Source organism: Mastomys coucha, unplaced genomic scaffold (assembly GCF_008632895.1).
Source record: "Mastomys coucha isolate ucsf_1 unplaced genomic scaffold, UCSF_Mcou_1 pScaffold20, whole genome shotgun sequence".
Lineage (NCBI taxonomy): Eukaryota > Metazoa > Chordata > Mammalia > Rodentia > Muridae > Mastomys > Mastomys coucha.
In genome coordinates, this window is record NW_022196903.1 from 116735677 (window position 1) to 116754520 (window position 18844).

At 37.3% G+C, this 18844-nt stretch overlaps 1 pseudogene; it reads right to left on the bottom strand.

The window, feature by feature from the left end:
* Window positions 1-2561: 2561 nt before the first annotated feature.
* The window catches only part of LOC116098328, a 66784-nt pseudogene continuing 50501 nt past the window's right edge, over window positions 2562-18844 (bottom strand).

Here is an 18844-nt window from a genome sequence, read left to right on the forward strand (position 1 = left end):
ATTGCCACATAAGATTCATTTTTACTAAGAACCATGGGTCAGACTTATTCTGAAAATTGTAATTTTTTCCCTGTTGGCAGGAAAGTTTTTACTTTTTTCTCCATTTAAAAATCTTTCTGTTGATCAGTGATGATTCATCAGTTGAAAACAGCTTCTGGGATAGCCAATTTCCAGTTGTTTAAGACCAATATGAAGACCAAGCTGCACATCTGCAACATATGTGTAGTAAGGCCTGGGACCATCCATATATAGTCTTTGGTTGGTCGGTTAATCTCTGATAGACCCAAGGGACCAGTTTAGTTGATTCTGCTGGTTTTCCTGAGAAGTTCCTTTCCTCTTAGGATCCCTAGTCCTTCTTCCTATTCTTCCATAAGAGTTCCCATCTCCATCCACTGGATATCGGTGTCTGCATCTGTCTGAGTCAGCTTCTGGGTAGGGTCTCTCAAAGGCAAGCCTTGCTAGACCATTGTCTGCAAGCACAACAGAGTATCATTAACAGTGTCAAGGACTTATGCTTGTTCATGGAGTAGATGTCAAGTTGGGATGGTTATTGTTTGGCTATTCCCTCAGTCTCTGCTTTATCCCCCATGCCTGCATTTCTTGTTAACAGGATAAATTTGGGTTGAACGTTTTGTGGGTAGGTTGGTATGTACATTGCTCCACTGGAGTTCTTGCCTGGTTACAAGAGGTGGTCTCTTCAGTTTTTGTCTAAATTATTTTCAGTCTCTGGCTGTTACAAATAAAGCTGCTATAAACATAGCTAAGCTAGTATGTTTATTTGATGGTCAAATACCTTTTGGGTATATGCTCAAGAGTGGTATAGTTGGGTCTTGAGATAGAACTATTCCCAGTTCTCTAAGAACACACCAAATGATTTCCAATGTGTTTGTTCAACTTTGCACTCTGACCACTCAACATGTAGACATCCAGTTAGACCAGCATCATTTATTGATGATGCTTTTTTTTTCATTATATGTTTTTTGCTGGTCAAAAAGCATGTGTCCATATATGTGTGGTATTATTTCTGGGCCTTTGATTCAGTTCCATTGATCAGTGTGCATTTTTCTGTACCAATACCATGCAATTCTTATCACTATTTCTCTATTGTACAACTTGAGGTCAGGGTTGGAAATTTCTCGTGAAATTCTTTTCTTCTTCAGAATTTTTTCAACTATCATGAGTTTTTCTTTCTTCTTTGTTTCTTTTTCTTTTTTTCTTTCTTTTGTTTTACCATATGAAATTGTGAATTCCTCTTACAATTTCTATAAAAAATTGTGTTGGAATTTTGATGAGGGTTGCACTGAATCAGTAGATTGCTTTTGGTAAGATTGGCATTTTTACATAAGAACATATGAGTGCTTAGTTTCAGACACTTTTAACACAAGAGTTTCTATGCCCATAAAGTAATATATTTTGAACAAACTTTATTAAACCCATATCAAAGCAGATTCCAATGGAAACTTCTATACTGTTTTTATAGCCAAATAAAAGCAAGTCAGTCTAATAAAATGTAAACTTGCATAAGTGAACAATAAGCAATAACTAAGAGACAAAGTAGACTTGCAATATCTTAAATGTTTTTTGATGGTATGATAGAACCATATCCAACATTGCAATGTGTAAACACACTCTGGAGTGAAAAACTATGGAAGACATAAGTAAGTCTTGTTTTAAAACATAAACAAACCCACTTTGGCCATGAAGTCATTTTTGTGCAGGTTTTTGAGCATGGTTTAACAGTGATTCTTTCCAATGTTGCAAGCTCCAACTTGAGTTTGCCCTGGAAATGATCTGGCAATCCTGTTGGAAACAACTTCTTAGCTAGGCAAAAGCAAATAGTAAGCCATGTGGTCTAGGATGCATGATTTTATGATTCTCATGTCCTGTTGTATCCCTGGCCTTATACCTCTTTTTCCATGCCCACATCTACTATCAGATACATTCCTTCCTTGAGAATAGATTCCAATAGGTGTAAATAATGTCAGCTTTCACTGTGAGAAGGCAATTTGAAACTCCTAACTCTAATAGAGGAAAGCACTTCCCATAGAGGCTGTATGCTCTCTCAGGAGACACTCTATCCACTGATGTGTTGGATATTCTTAGGATAAAGATGTCTGTGTTTCTACTGTGACTCTTCCTAAGGTCTCATTCATCTTGTTCCCCTTGAGCACAGAGAAGATCAAAAAACCCTCCCAAGACTTTAAAACTTACATGCTAAATTGTCTTGTTTATGAGGATCTTTAGAATTGAGAAGCAATGAAATTTCTGTTACAAAACTTGTGAATACTTTGAAATTAACTTGTATTGTATATAAAGAGTAAACATAAATATGACTAACAGAGAGGAAGCATATTTTTAAACAGGTTACTTTTGTTTCCACAAAAATGATGGCTTGGATGACTGTATCTAATTGGCTCAAAGGATTACATGGACAGATGATTAAATTGCAGATGCTACTGTCTGATGAAATGCATTGACTTCATTCATACCACTCTTTTGAATATTCCAACATGGTTCATTTTACACAAATCACAATAAATTCCTTTGTCTAAAGAAGAAAGTCATTTAAAGAACTTCTTTCTTGAATGGTCACCTGACCTCAGTAGGATCACATAGCATTTGGGAAGAAATATACAGCCCAGTAAGCCTGCACTGGAGGCCAGAATTGAAAAAATTTCCACAGCCACCATGGTTTTGCCTGTGGAGCTCAGGTAAGTGGGTATGAAAGAAATCCACACAGTGCAGAAAACCAGCATGCTGAATGTGATTGACTTTGCCTCATTGAAGCTGTCAGGTAGCCTTCTAGCCACAAAAGCAATAAGCAAGCTGAGAGTGGCCAGAAAGCCCAAGTAACCCAGGACACAATAGAAGGCAAGGGTGGACCCCTCATTACACCACAGGATGATTTGTCCAAACTCTGACTGCATGTCCACATCAGGGAAAGGGGGATAGGTTCCCAGCCAGACTGCACAGATGCACACTTGAATGATGGAACCACAGAAGACTATAGCATTTGAGAGTCGTGTCACCATCCACATTCGTAAGGTGCTTCCTGGTCTGATGGCTTTGAAGGCCACAACCACAATGAAGGTCTTTGCCAAGATAGCAGAAATGGCAATGGAAAATACAATCCCAAAAATCATTTGTCTCAAGACACAAGTGACTGTGCTAGGTTGGCCAATGAATATTAAAGAGCAGAAGAAACAGAGCATTAGAGAAACAAGGAGGAGATAGCTGAGGTTTCTGTTATTTGCTCTGACGATGGGTGTGTCATGATAGCGGATAAATAATCCTAAAATCATGGCTGTAAAGGCAGATAAACTAATGGCCAGGGAGAACAAAATAGCTCCCAGAATATCTTCATGGGACAAAAATGTGGTAATTTTAGAAAGACACTGATTCCTCTGCTCATTTGGATATTGATCTTCAGGACACTTGATGCATTGATCCATATCTGAAAATGTGGCAGATTGGATTATTACATTCAACCCATAGAGTGCCAGATGTAACTATGAGATGTATATCTTTCACAGAACAATTGTTGAACTCTCAAGGAATCATGCCTGGATATATTCACAGATCCATAATATTGAAAAACAATAGATGAATAAGTTAATTTTTTTCATGAGAGAAAAATAGATACACTCTATCCATAATATATTCCTAAAGTGTGTGGACTTGAACAATATGAGAGTATCAGAAATGTAGAAATGATATTGAGAGGAAATCAGACAAGATGAAATTTATATTTGATTACTTATGAAAGAAAGAGAAAGTTCATTTTGAAGCTTTTACTATTTTTCTGTTTGTTACCTTTGTTTATTAAAAAAAAACTTACTACTATCAAACATGCATATCACGTGCTTTGATCAAGTCTAGCACCAATTTTTTGACCCTGCAACTCCTTCTCTCTGTCTCTCCAACAATTTTTTTCTCCCAACTTTATTTCTTTTTTGTTTTTTAGCCCACAGAGTTCGCTTTATGCTACCTGTATGCATATCAATCCAGGGTCAACTACCATAACATGGGCAGCCCATCAGGACCAAACAAATCAAACAAACCTAACTCTTTCCAGCAGCCATCAACTGGTAATAACTTCCAGCTAGGAGTGAGATGTGATCCTGTCCCTCATCCATGTTGGGATTTTGTCTGGCTTGATCTGGTACTTGCCTCTGTGAGTTTATGTGCTCATGGACGCTGTCACGTCTGACAAATTATTCCCTACAGATTTCCTCTATCTGGCCCTTACAACCTTTCTGCCTTCTCTACCACAATGATCCTTGGTGCTCTTATACCTGGCAGTTCTTGGTTGTTTTTATGGAAGGTGCTAGGAGACATGTAGAAGAAGCTAAGATCTTTTTTTTAACCATAAATTAATGTTGTGGGAAATATTACAAAATGTGAGCCAGCATGTTCCCGTGCTAGAGCCAGCAACTGATGGGCTACAGGACTCAAGCCAGGTGGTCTCACTTATGTGGTCTCTTGGCCCACCAACTTTCAGCCCCAGTGGGCCACAGGGCTCCTTCCAGGCCATCTCCCTCTGCCTACCATCTCTCCAGTGGGGGCCCCAGAGCTCCTATCACTTCCACGCTATGCCCTATGCACCCATAGTCAACCATCAAATCACCCAATTACCTGGTAGAATTAAAACTCTTAAAGCTTGTAGGTAACCAATCAGATTTATGTATCAATAAAATCACAATTTACAAGATGCCAATATAATAATTTTAGAGCCAATTGATAATGATAAAAGCTTTATCCCAATTATTTTAACCTTATGAAATCATCATATCAGCCTCCATTCTCCTCTCTCTCTCTCCCCTCCCTTAAGATGCTCTCTGTCTCTGCAGCTCTTAGTTCTGCCTCCCTTTCCCTTGTCTAATTACAGGTCTGCCACTGCCCTAATGTAATTGGACAGGGAAAATTCTGCAACACATCACCCTTTCTGTTTAATTAAATAAATAAAGACAAAAAAACACTTTCTCTCAAAATATAAATTGAGCACAGCTATAACCATTTTGTAATTTATATTTTGTAAGATAAACCTAACAACCAGTCCAAAACTTTTGCCAATAAAGTTGAATACTTTCCTCTATCCTAACTTAAAAGACGATAATTCTACACCTGGCTTACGTCCTGGCTTCAAATATAATGCCATCTGAAAACCATCCTCTCACATCTGTTCCCTCAAAGTAAATAGCCTGGGTTGGCTATGAGACTCTAAGTCCTCAAACCCATCATAAATCTAGGAATGACTGATATTAACTGAAAATATATAGGAATCCTAACCGTGTCTAAAACTTAGCCGATTTATAGAGACTGCTGATCACCTGGACACTCCCTTACTTCAAAATGTTGGAGCATCAGTCTTCAGGCTTCTGGCCCAGGATCATCTGACAGACCTTAGAGAAACAGGATATTAAGGAATAACCTATTGTGTCTCAGCAGAACCAAGCTGTCCTAACTTGTAATTGTGTCCTTTATTGGAACAGTCTTAAGTCTGTAAATGAAATGAGGCAATTATTGCCTAGTGACTGTCTTCCCACATCTGGAGTAACTCATAGATGCTCAATTTCTCCTTTGAATCCAAGACAATGAAAGCTATTACGAGCAGACTAGTCTAAACAACAAGTGGATAAATAACATTAAGTATCACATTTTGTGGATTTTTGATGTTTTTTAAAAACCAACTATCTATGTAAAGTAATCTGGACAGTTATCTGTTAACTATGCTCAGGCATTTCTAATTAAAATCTTGAAAACAATTTAACAATAAACTCAGAGCCATGAATTTCCTATTTGGCCCTAAACTCACAGGCTAAATATCTCAGATCAAATTAAAATCAGTTATAGAAGAACTAGGTCTAATCCTTTTACTTACAAAATTTTATATCAATAGAAGAAATTTATATCAATGAAATCCTTGATTTTTGTACCAAAATAAATTGTGTACCATTTAAGAAACTATGACTGCAGCTTCGGAACAATTAAAGAGATTTCTACCAAGTGAGATTATGGTTATGCAATTAATTCTAGCTGTTCCTCTCTGTTCCAATATGACCATTTCTACATTCTCTAGAAACACAACCAATTAATGTCCCTCTCCAGCCCCAAAACCCAGGGAACTGAGTCGATGACACTCCATAACTTCAAGCTGAATATGGGCATTGAAATATTATGAAGGGAAGAGGAGGTAGGGAAATAGGATTGATCAGTTTCTGATATTTGTGTTTTGACTGATTTGGCTGAAGGTCCAGGACATCAGTAGTTCAAACAGGTCAGTTCATCATGTCTGATGAGGGAATTCACCAAGGCTGTATACTCTGTAATATATAAATCTCAAAACAAAACTTTAGTCTCTGGAATCTAATTTTCTGGTGGTTTACCTCTATCAAATATGATTCACCTTACTCTAGAAGGTATACAGATACTAAGCACCTTTCCTAAGAATGCAAAATCAGAACCTTTCTTCCAAAATAGCATATCTTTGAGCCAGTAACCAGAAAAACCATTATGACTTGTCTCCCACAGGAATAATGTAACCACAAAACTGAAAATCACACCCATTTTGAGAATTAAAGCAATTGAAAACAACAGAAGTAAACTAAGGTACTGTATGTGTCTATACTTAGGTCTTTCCTATTTTGCCAAGCAGTATAAAACACTCAAGATTTTCATGGAGCCCACGTTACACAGAATATGAGCATCCTGTGGCTGGCTAAGCAATCTACATCATCTTTCTGTTTGGCTTTCTGCCTCCCAGAGCCACAGACATATTTTATTAATACCTGTATAATAGCCGTCTGTTAATCTCTCTACCTGGAGCCGCAGACATTGATAATTAATATCTGTTCAAAGCAGGCAATGATTATCATAGTACTTTCTACTCTGGAGTCAGTGACAAATGTTCCCTAACCTAGTTAAAATTAAAACAATCTAAAACAAATGAAGTAAACTAAGATACTGTATGTGCCTATACTTAGGCTTTCTTATGTTTCCAAGCAGGACAAAACACTCAAGATTCCCATGGAGCCCATGTTACACAGACTCTGACTATCCTGCAAGTCATATAAAGCAATTTTATACCATCTTAAGGTTTAGCTCTCTACCTAGAGCAGCCAACTTTATTCTTTTCCTAACTCAGAGCAGCCTGTAATTTTCCACTCAGTGCTGCTAGCAGCTTCTTCGCTTCAACTCCCTGCACTTGAGTCATGTGACTCGCTTTTAGTGCTACCCAGTTACTCACTTAACAAAATAATAAAAATAAATAAAAATAAAACTCTAATTCTAGGCTAGTATCTTAAAATTTCTAGTGGATTTTTGCCCCACATTGGGTGCCACCAATTTCTGGAAATATTAAAAAATGTGAGCTAGCATGTTCCCACATTAGTGCAGGCAACTGTTGGGCCACAGGGCTCCCGTATGGTAATCTCACTTACATGGTCTCTTGGCCTGCCAACTCTCCAGCACTGCTAGGCCACAGGGTTCCTGCTGGGCCATCTCACTAGTCCCTCTGACTACCATCTCTCCAGTGAGAGCCCCTGAGTTCCTCTTACTTCCATGCAATGCCCCACGCACCCCAATATCAGCCATCAAATTAAGAAGGACATTTAGTCAATAGATGAAAAGAAAATTTTTAATATTTTCTAAATGAAATACATTGAAATAAGTTGAGCCTGACCAAATAATACCATCTTTTGATTTAATAAGAATATAATACTAAATATGATTTAATAAATTATGCTAAATTTCTACTTTACTAATAAACAGAAGTACATCACTGGCAATGGCTGAGCTACATTGGCCTATTCTGACACACATTTTCACATGTGATTCTTTACAGTTGAGGGAAAAGAAACAGTATCAATGGGGAGAGTGTTCTTAAGAAGGAATGAGTCATTAATATATACTATAACTCTATGTTCAGAGTCAATGTGTTTCCTCTTTGTAAATTTTTCCTTCGATCAGTATGGAGTATCCTTCCTTATCTTTTTAAAAAACATTTGGTTGAAAGTTGATTTTATTCGATATTAGAATGGCTAGTTCAGCTTGTTTCTTGGGACAATTTTCTTGGAAGATTATTTTCCAGCCCTTTATTCTGAGGTAGTGTCTACTTTTGACACTAAGATAGACTTCCTGTATACAGCAAAATGCTGGGCCCTATTTATGTATCCAGTTTGTTAGTCTATGTCTTTTTATTGGGGAATTGAGTCCAATGATGTTAAAAGATTTAAGGAATAGTGAATGTTGCTGCCAGTTATTTTTGATGTTATTTTTTTGTTTGTGTGGCTATCTTCTTTTGGGTTTGTTGAAAAATGATTACTTTCTTGTTTTTTCTAGGGTGAAGTTTCCCTCTGTGTTGGTGTTTTCCATCTATTATCCTTTGTAGGGCTGGATTTGTGGAAAAATATTATATAAATATCATTTTGTCATGGAATATCTTGGTTTCTCCATCTATGATAATTGAGTGTTTTTCCCTGGGTATAGTAGCCTAGGCTGGCATTTGTGTTCTCTTAGGGTCTGTATGACATCTGCCAAGGATCTTCTAGCTTTTATAGTCTCTGGTAAGAAGTCTAGTGTAATTCTGATAGGTCTGCCTTTATATGTTACTTGACCCTTTTTCCTTACTGTTTTTAATATACTTTCTTTGTTTTGTGCATTTGATGTTTTGACTATTATGTAATGGAAAGAATTTCTTTTCTGGTCCAATCTATTTAGAGTTCTGTAGGCTTCTTGTATGTTTATGGACATCCCTTTCTTTAGGTTAGGGAAGTTTTCTTCTATAAGCTTGTTGAAGATATTTACTGGCCCTTTAATTTGGGAGTCTTCACTCTTCTATACCTATTTTCCTTAGGTTTGGTGTTCTCATTGTGTCCTGGTTTTCCTGGATGTTTTGGGTTAGGAACTGTACCTGGAACTGACCTTGTACCATAGCTCCCCATACCCAAATATAGCCAGGGAGTGCCAACATACCTGTGAGCACAAGTGAGACCACCACTTTGGCTCAAATTCCTGACACAAGAGGGACCTGCCCAGAGTCATCAGGACACAGGAACCAAGAAACAGCCAGGGACAGGATCCTTCTCTTTTCTGTCTGCACCCCAGAGCTGACCCTGTGACACAGGTCTCCATGCCCAAATTCCTCCTGTAGAGAACTGGTCTTCCAGGAGTACTGACACACAGGCTTACAGGGGACAAGCCACAGTTTGAGAGCAAGACCAGCTAACATCAGAGATAACCAGATGGCAAGAGGCATGGGCAAGAACATAAACAACAGAAACCAAGGCTACTTGGAGTCATCAGAACCCACTTGTATCACCACAGCAAGCAGGAGCAGGTAACCTGCTGCAGTTTCACCATGGACTGTCAAGTCAACATGGATTTGCCCTTCTAGGCAAGACCAAAGGAATTACATATGAGGAAAGATCCCTGATATTAATATGCTTTTCCTGTTATTGTGCACAAAAACAAGCATACACACACACATACACACACACACACACACACACACACATACACCACCATATATTAGCCCTTTGAAGGAAATTTCTGTTGATTAACTAAGATGTACTCTCTTGTAATGATTCTATACAGACAAATAGATGATTCTTTAATTCTTAATGATGATCTGGTAAGAATCCCTAAAATTATACTAATAATTATAAAACCCCATATAATAGGACTACTATTAAATCTGCTGTGATATTAAAACTACAATGATAATTCAGCCAGTCTTCATGTGTCATCAGGAAATTGATTCTGAGATAGAAAGCAGACATCTACAACTTAGAACATACTCTAAGAGGCTGTAAAATAATTAACCAAAAGTCATAAAAAGAGAACTAATGATATAGTGTAGGTGCAAGGACAGAAAATAAAATATTGAAAAGGTTTATCTAAACAAAACTTCAATAATAACTTAATCACAAAAATTATGGGTATTAAATTTCAATAAATTTGTAGGGCTAATGACAGGTAATATATGTTCCATTTTAATGGATACATATGTAAACAATCTCTGTCATAAAATTATTATTCAATTGATGATTTGGATTTATGCTTGTACTTTTAGTGAACTTTTGTAAAACAATAAAAAATAAAAAAGGACAGGATTGGAAAAACCATGCAATCTATTCCCCTAGAAACAGCACAAAAAACTAGGAATGAATATCTTGTAGGCCATTATTACATCAAAGCAAGAGGAGAGAGCAAGATAGAAAGGAGGGCAGCAGAGTAGCATAACTTAGAAATTAAAAGGGAACTTAGAAATTGGCAAGAACTTTTGAGAGAGAAAATTTTTGGAGGAGAGACTTTTTTGGAGAAGAACTTGGAAATAAAAATTAAAATCACTTTTCAGAGTGTCCCTTTTTCTTCCTGAGACTTTCCCTAGCAGGCTAAGAGTCACAGACTCCAAGTTCCTGCAGAGATAAGAACAAAATCTACTTTACTTAATTCCCAGCTGTTTTACTATGAGGTGTTAAATGCCAGAGGCTGAAGTTTCTGGCCTCAAGAAGAACTGAGAAAGGCAGGCCAGCTACCACTGTTAAGTACCTTAGACTTAAGACAGGTAAATCTTTTAATGTTAACAACAATCCTAAGTTTCTCTTAAACCAAATCTCCCCGCTCCCACCAATGCTCTTTCCCCCCGCAGCTACCTCCAAAAGAGAACTAATCTGTAGAGCAGGCCTCTGAAAGGCAGGCCTAGAAAGTAAAACTTCCTAGCGTTTACTGACATCTATGTTTAGGAACTGTAGTATTTTCTTTTGATTCTTTCATTTTGGTTTTTACCAAAGGACGTATCATCATTTTTAGAAATAATGCTGAGGGCAATACATTTTAGGTGAATAGTTTTTCTTTGGATAAAAAAGAAAAAAAAAAGAAAAAGAAAAAGAAAAAAGCTTGTTTTGGTTCAGTTCCTTAATATCCTTGATTGAACTCTGATTAGAAGTTTATTAAAGGAAAAATAATTTTGCACTTAATTTTTAATAATATTTATTACATATATTTAAGTTACCCGAGTTTCCTGTACTTTTCCACAAAGATTTAGCAATTTTCTTCACCTCCAGAAGACACAACAAGCCGCTGAAAGAGTCAGATGCAGATATTTGCACCCAACCAATGGACAGAAGCTGCTGACCCCTGTGGTTCAATTAGGAAAAGGCTGGAAGGACCTGAGGAGGAGAGTGACCCTGTAGGAGGACCAGCAGTCTCTATTAACCTGGACCCCCAAGATCTCTCAAACACTAGACCACCAACCAGGCTTCATATACCAGCTCATATGAGACCTCCAACACATATACAACAGAGGACTGCCAGGTCTGGGTTCAGTCAGAGAAGATGCACCAAACTCTCAAGGGACTAGAGGTTCAGAGGTCTGGTTGGGTGTTTGGTGTGGACATCCTCACTGAGATGGGGGAAGGGGAAGGAGGTATGGGATGAGGAATAGTCCAGGGATGGACTGGGGGAAGGGGGGTAAAATCTAGAGTGGAAGTACATAAATAAATAAAAGACAAAAAATGAAGACAAAAAGAGGAAAAAAAATTTAAAAAAGGTCTAAACCCCATAAAAAAAATAAAATAAAAATAATAAAAAAAGGACATAGGTAAAAGTAAGTCTTTAAATATTTAAGATAAATGCAGTGGAATGGGATGTCTTATTCACTAAGCATATACTTCATTTACTCTGAAAGATACCTTGCAAGGGACTCATCTTTAATTAGAAAAATATTTACAGCAAGGCAACATGCTGCACACCTGTAATTCTAGCACTCTGGAGGGCTACCCGCCAGCCTGGTTTACACACCATATTCTTGGCCAGGCCAGACAGATTTTAAAGTGAGGTCTGGTCTCAAAATAAAGCAAAATAAAATAAAAGAAAAGAAAACAGAAGAAAGGAAACAATTGCATATTCAATTGTGATTTTATATGTCCCAAAGATATTTCTAAAAATATCAGCAAAGTATTGATCATTCTATACTGTTAATTTCTCTTCCAAAGAGTAATTAAAGCCTTGTTTTTCCAGTGGTGTACACAGGTTGTTTTAGGGATAATGGCTTCTTCATGGTCATGATCCAAAGTCTATGTGCTTGGCTATCGGTTCTGTTCATTCTCCCTCTTGATTTTGAAGAATATATCATTTGATATAAGTAGTAGTTTTGAAGAAAAATGATACACAGGAAACAAATCTTGTTGAGCTATCACAGGTGAATAGATGCAAGTTCTAAGAAGCATATAATGAAGTATTAGCAGCCACTGAAAAGCCAGTGAGCCAAAGAACCCACACTGAATCCAACCAATATAAAATTTAAAAAAAAAAAAAGAAGTATAAAGGACAAGGACTTGGTAGTGCTTGTCTTCAAGATCAGCACTTAAGAAATAGTCTAGCCTACCACTACTTTGCTACCAATAAAAGCAAAGGACATTATTTTAAATAGACTTTGGAAAGTAAAGATTTCATTCAGGAGAACAAAATAGGCATGAAAAAACATGTGCTTTGAAATAGATGTTAGATGTGAAGTAAGGATACACATCACTCACAGGCCTGCACATCGCTCACAGCCTCAAACATATTCACAGCCCTACACATCACTCATATCCCTGCACATCACTCATAGCTCCAAACACCACTCAAAGCTCTGAACATCACTCACAGCCCTATACATCGCTCTCTCTCTGGATCTCTCAGTGCTTGGTTGCAACTGGCCTTATGCTGGTTTACTATATCAGGATATCCATAATGAGAGCTTCCACAGGAATCAAAGTATTACCAAAGAAAACATATTAAATCATACAGGAAATACTAATTTAGTCATAAACAAATATTTACAGAGATTCTACAATTTACCATAGGAAGTAGTCCCAGGGTCCTGTCATCCCAGTGGTCCCAGAGTTCCAGAAAAGGAGTGCTGTATCTGCCATCAATGTCACTCTGATATGATTTTAGCAGTTCCTCTCATTTGATAAGTCTGTGTTTTGTCTCAGCTGTCTACAGGTTATATGATCATAGCAATTTATATAGTTTCTCTGAAGCTTAATTATTATTAGTATTTATTGTAAGTATGAAATAAGGTCATGCTTTATAATACATCCCACAGTTTAGGGTATACAAGAAGCACTAACTGTTTATAGTATACAGAGAGCACTAACTTTACTCATTAATATTGCTACAACTGTAATAGAACTATTAGTGGAAGGTAGGAATACAAAGAAAAGAAACTTAAACTCAATACAGTTGTGCAGAAGACAAAGCTGGACCAGATGCAGAACACTCCTGTGGTCTTAGTCACCCAGGAGGCAGAGCCTGGAGGATTGCTGGAGCCCAGGAGTTTGAGACCAATACAGGCAGCATAGCAAATGAAATAAATAGATAAACAAACATCAATAACAAAAATGACTGGGTTGAAATCAAGATTTTTGTTTGTTTTCTGTTTTCTTTTTCAGGAGAGGGTTTCTCTGTGCAGCCCTGGCTGTCCTGGAACTCATTCTGTTTATAAAGATGGCCTTGAATTCAGAAATCCTCAAACTGAGAGTTGGGATTAAAGCCTTTGCCACCCCCCTCCAGCAAGTACTTCTTTTAAAGTATTGAGAGTTAGCTACTTAGATATAGTTGTGTCTTCAGGTGTTCTGTTACTTACCCCTATCCCGTGGTAAATCATTTCGACATTCAGAAACATTTCTAGAATTTTCAACTTTCAGAACCATTTCTACAAATTTCCACATTCAGAATCATTTTATAAATACCTGTTTCATTTGCAATCTCTCCATCTGCACATGGGATACAATCATAACAACAAAATGGTTTCCCTTCAACAAGTGATTTCCTAAATCCATGTGGACAATTTTGATTGCAAACAGCAAAAGGAGTCTATATAGGAGGCATGAGAGGAAGTCAGTCAGTTCATGACTTTCAATATTAGCATCCAGATGGTAAATTTCAGCAGGATATCTGTGTACTGTAACAACCACAGAAATACCATGCTTTTAGAGAGTGTGAAGCCAAAGTGTCTATTGATCTCTTTCTTTCTCTCTCTCCTTCTCTCTCCCTTTTGAACTCTTGCTTTACTTTATTTCATTGATCTGGTTTTTTTATATAATGTGTTTCATTATATTTAATACAATTATATAGATTGTATATATTTTGATCATGTCCTTTTACTTCCCCATGTCTGTCCAGGTCCTCTCCCTTTCTCAACCCACTCAAATCTAAGTTCTTTCTCAAAAAAACAAAACAAAACAAAACAAACTGAAATCCTCCCCCAACAAAACAAAACAAGTCACAAAACCTAGAAATAAAATTCAAAAGCACAAAAAGCAAACAAAGCAAAACAAAACCCACCAAATTGTAACCAAATAAAATTGTATATATCAATATTGTGGATTTCTTTCTTGTGTTATCCAACTACTCCTGAACATGAGACCTGCTTGGGGTGGTTGATATACCCAGAGTCTTCCATTGGAGAAAACTTATTGGGTATCTTGAAGACCACAATATTCCCCATTACTATGTATCACATCTTTTTATCACATCACAGAGATGTTATTGTGAACAATTCCAACAATAAGGATGTGAATATGCATATAGTTTTACATTCAAATACAGAAATACTTGTCATAGGATGTATAATCACACTGTGAACCCTGAGATTATGTTATTTACTGAAAACATCTGTTTCTACTTGTGGTACGGCTCAGTCTAGTTGTGGTATGGCTCAGTCATCCTCAATCCCAAATAAAGAAGATAAAGTTAGTTTGTAGAAGAAGCACCCATATTTGAAGGTAACTTCTAATTGAGGGGCAGGCAAAGTGACAAATCAGAGAAAGATTTGACAGAATGAGTCAGAGAAAGGATACAACCAATTCTCACAAGAATAGACAGAAAAGGGGCAATTTACTGAGGTCCTAGTTTCTACAATCAGATACTGAGGTAGGAAACAATGACAGATGAAGGTCAAAGCCTGAGGACCTCTGGCCATTAATACACTCTTATTGTTCTGGAGCCCAGAAACTGATGGCTTCTGGCTATTTAACTCTCTCTATTCTAAGGGCAGAAGCTGGTGACTTCTAGCAATTAACTTGGTTTGTTCATCCTTGGCCAAAAGCTGATGACTTCTTGCAATTGACTCCTGCTGAAAGCAGGAGGTGACTAAGAAAAGAAACTTAGTTACTTGAGCTCTTTGGCCACTGACTCAGGGACCTCTTGCTAGCCAGGGAAGAGGCTCAATCTTTGTTAACTCTTCCTGAGCCAGTAAGAAAGAGACAGAGACAGAGAGACAGAGAGAGAAAGTCAGGGACACAGAAAAACACACATTGGGAGAAGAAGAAAGAGGCTACATCAAGCCTTTATTTATGCTTTCAGTTTTTTATAGCTTTTTAGTTACAAAAACCTTCTATGTAAGAAAAAAATTACCTCATACTCAAAATGTTAAACAAAAGGGAGTTGCAGCAGAAGGAGATTGTAAACTCAAAGCAGTGACTCATTGTATAAGCTCATTATAAGTACAAAGCAAGTGTCCTTGCTTTTCCACAGTGAACACATGTCAGCTATTTCTTGGATATAACTTTGAATAAATGCCTTTTCCTTGATAATTAATTTGTTCCAACTCTGGGTTTTTTTTCCTTAGTATAGTTAGTCCATGATCCATGAAAGTTTACAGAGATCTATTTGAAACTTTTATTCTATAGGATCCTTGAGGATAGTTGTATCAATTTAGGAGCTCTATAAAATCATGAGCAGCAACTAAGAAATCATCAATTGATCAAAACAACATTACTACATGAAAGTATAACTTCATATTGATTCTGGAGGAAGTCTACCCAATAGAGTGGGAAATACCCAGGAAACCATTAAGCTATGGAATAGTGAGAGGAAAGAGAAGCAATATCTGAGGACTTTGCCTCTCAGAGTGGACCCATTGCAACCACAGAAAAGAGGGTTATCTATAGAAAACGTACTTGCTTGTCATAGGCTTTCCTAGATGGCTTCTGTCAGCAACTTAAGGGAACAGTACATGAGGGTTGAGGGGCAATGTGTTTTGCTTGGACAGATGTACAGAGACAGGTTGCAGGGAGAACAAGCTAGTCATAGGTAATGACAGAACCAGCCAGAATATGAAAAGAAGCCAAAAGATTAGAACATATTGCCAAAGTTAGTATGAGGCCAAGCAGGGTAAACTGAGAGAAGTCAGATTGAACCAGTCAGCTTAGAGAAGAGTTTGAGCCAGAATAGCTGAGTTGAACCAGCCAGCCAGAACTCAGAAAGAGAGGGTGAGTTTATTCAGCATTATATCTCAAAGGCTATAAAGATTCTAAGCCTAGAATAGACTGTAAGGAATCCAGAAACAAACAAAAATAGGCAGAGGTTAGCAGATAGAAGTAGTAAGCCTCAGAAATGGCAATTAACTTCATGAAACTAAAAGTTATGTTTACAAATACGTTATTTGCACATTCTGGTTTTGTTTACATGTCCTTACTTATTGACCAAAGGCGGTTACTTCCACTAAAGCCTTGACCTCTAAGATACATTCAGATAACTGCACAAAATGTTTTCTTTCTTTTCTTTCTAGGTAGGCCATGGGTATATATGATCATTACAAGGATTAAACTATCTGAAGGATTAATCCAAAATGAATCTGTAATTCTTACAGTGATTCTGCAGGCAGGAAGTTCTGGTACTCAGCATTGGAAAAGACAAAGTCAGGACACTCTCAGCCTCATGGCACTCAGCAGTCCCTTAACCCTGTTCTCTGAGGAATTCCACTCTGAGAACAGCACACAGTGTTGACTTTAAAGACACTCACCTGATTGTGGTGTTCACCCCACGTTATGAGTTCTTCATTTAGAGAAAGATGCTGAACACCGTGAGACTCAAAGAGAAACTCGCCAACTTGCACTTGAGCTTTGGTATTGCTCTGCAAAGACTGGTAATTAAAGATGTCAAGCTTGGTTGCTGAAATTTCCTTGTCCACAGCATTCTCCTCATTGATGCTTCTCCCAAGTTGGCCCCTTTGTAAGAATGGATGGAGCTAAAAGAGAAAATAACTGTCAGAATTTGCAGTAAAAGTCACTGCCCTCTCTTTCTCTAACTGTATATTCCTGTGACTTTATATTGTTCTGCTTATCAAATGTTTATCTTAGGACAAATTCATGGTTGCAGTAGGGCTGTATATAGACATTAGCATAGGCATATGCTATTTACCAACACTGTAACCACTATTAAATTTGAAAACTGAAATTTTCTCAGTCACTTGGTGATGAAAGGAGGACTCTGGCCACAAGATTCTGTTTTTGACTAATAAGAACGATATGAAAAAGATGTTTTAAACTTTTTGCATAATAGTTTTTCAGAAAAAATACAATTTTTTCACAACTATAAATTCCTTGAGAAAGTTCTAATAAAATAAAAATTTCAGATATGAAATTTGTAAATGTGGAGGGAGGGAAAAGCACAATACATGTGGTATAGAAATGTAGAGAATCATGTGATGGAGAGCTGCAAAGAAGGATGGAAGTCAGAGAGAATAGAGTGGGGTAAGTTAACCAAACCTGGGAGTCGGAGAGAACAGAGTGCCACATGGAGAGCTGCGAAGAAGGATGGGAGTCAGAGAGAATAGAGTGGGGTAAGTTAACCAAACCTGAAGATATGTGAAGTCACACATAAAGCACACTTTAAGCTAGTTAGAAAGAAAAACATAATTTCTAACATATTTAAACAGAGGTATTACAGGTTATTATATTTGTTTACGTTCCAGCCTTGTAGCCATGTTAAAAAAACTTTCAGAGAAAAGGAAAATTGTACTAGCTAGAAAATTAAACTGACATAGAGACAAGAGGAGCAACAAAGTAGAATACCATAGTAAAAATTGAGCATTGTATTTTCTTTATTTATCTAGTAGGATATAGTCTGCTCAAAACCACAAAATGGATACAATACCATGGGGCTACATCTTCAGATAAATGAAACGCTTGACAGCACTGCTACAACAAATAGGAAAGAGGAAGCAGAAGAGTTGCCAAATGTGCTAGCATTGGAGGGACTAGCAGTATTTGTAAGTACGTCTTGAACATATTAGAAAGCCACCAGAATTTTTTTTTAACTATAACTGATATTCTAAGAGAAAAGTAGAATGGAAAATATTCAATTAAACCTAAAGAAGTCAGATAAAGAGAAGATGACAAAAAAGGGTCAACCATCCACATACAGAAAGTTCTCACATGATATTCATTATACAGATCAATAATCAATTTAAGGTGAGTTCACTAAATGTATGAATATAAAACAGAAACAAATGAGAGTAAAACACAATACTCAACCAGAAAAACAAAAAACTGCCAAGACTCGACTTTGTGCTAGTTCACATGAAACCCTCAGGGAGGACTAGCTTCCCTTAGTGGTGCAGGAAATGTAAGGTTACTCCTGCTAGAGTACATGCTCCTAAATTCCTGCATATATATTAGACCTAAGTGGACTCACTTGGCTTAAAAAAAAAAAACAGAGCACATGTGGTTGTGAGGATAGGTGGTGTGGACAAAGGAGGAGGTTTAGGAGAGGGAACAAGGGGTGAATTAGTTCTAAACACAATGTGTACAAGTATGAAATTCTCAAAAAAAAAAATAAAAAGGAGTAAGAGACAACAGTAGATTAACAAGGCATGCAGGAGCATACTGTGCCAACACTAATCAAAAGAAAGTTGGGGGGCACACGCCTTTAATCCCAGCACTTGGGAGGCAGAGGCAGGCATATTAATGAGTTTGAGGCCAGCCTTGGTCTACAGAGTGAGTTCCAGGACAGCCAGGGCTACACAGAGAAACCCTGTCTCAAAAAAAACAGAAAAACCAAAAAACCAAAA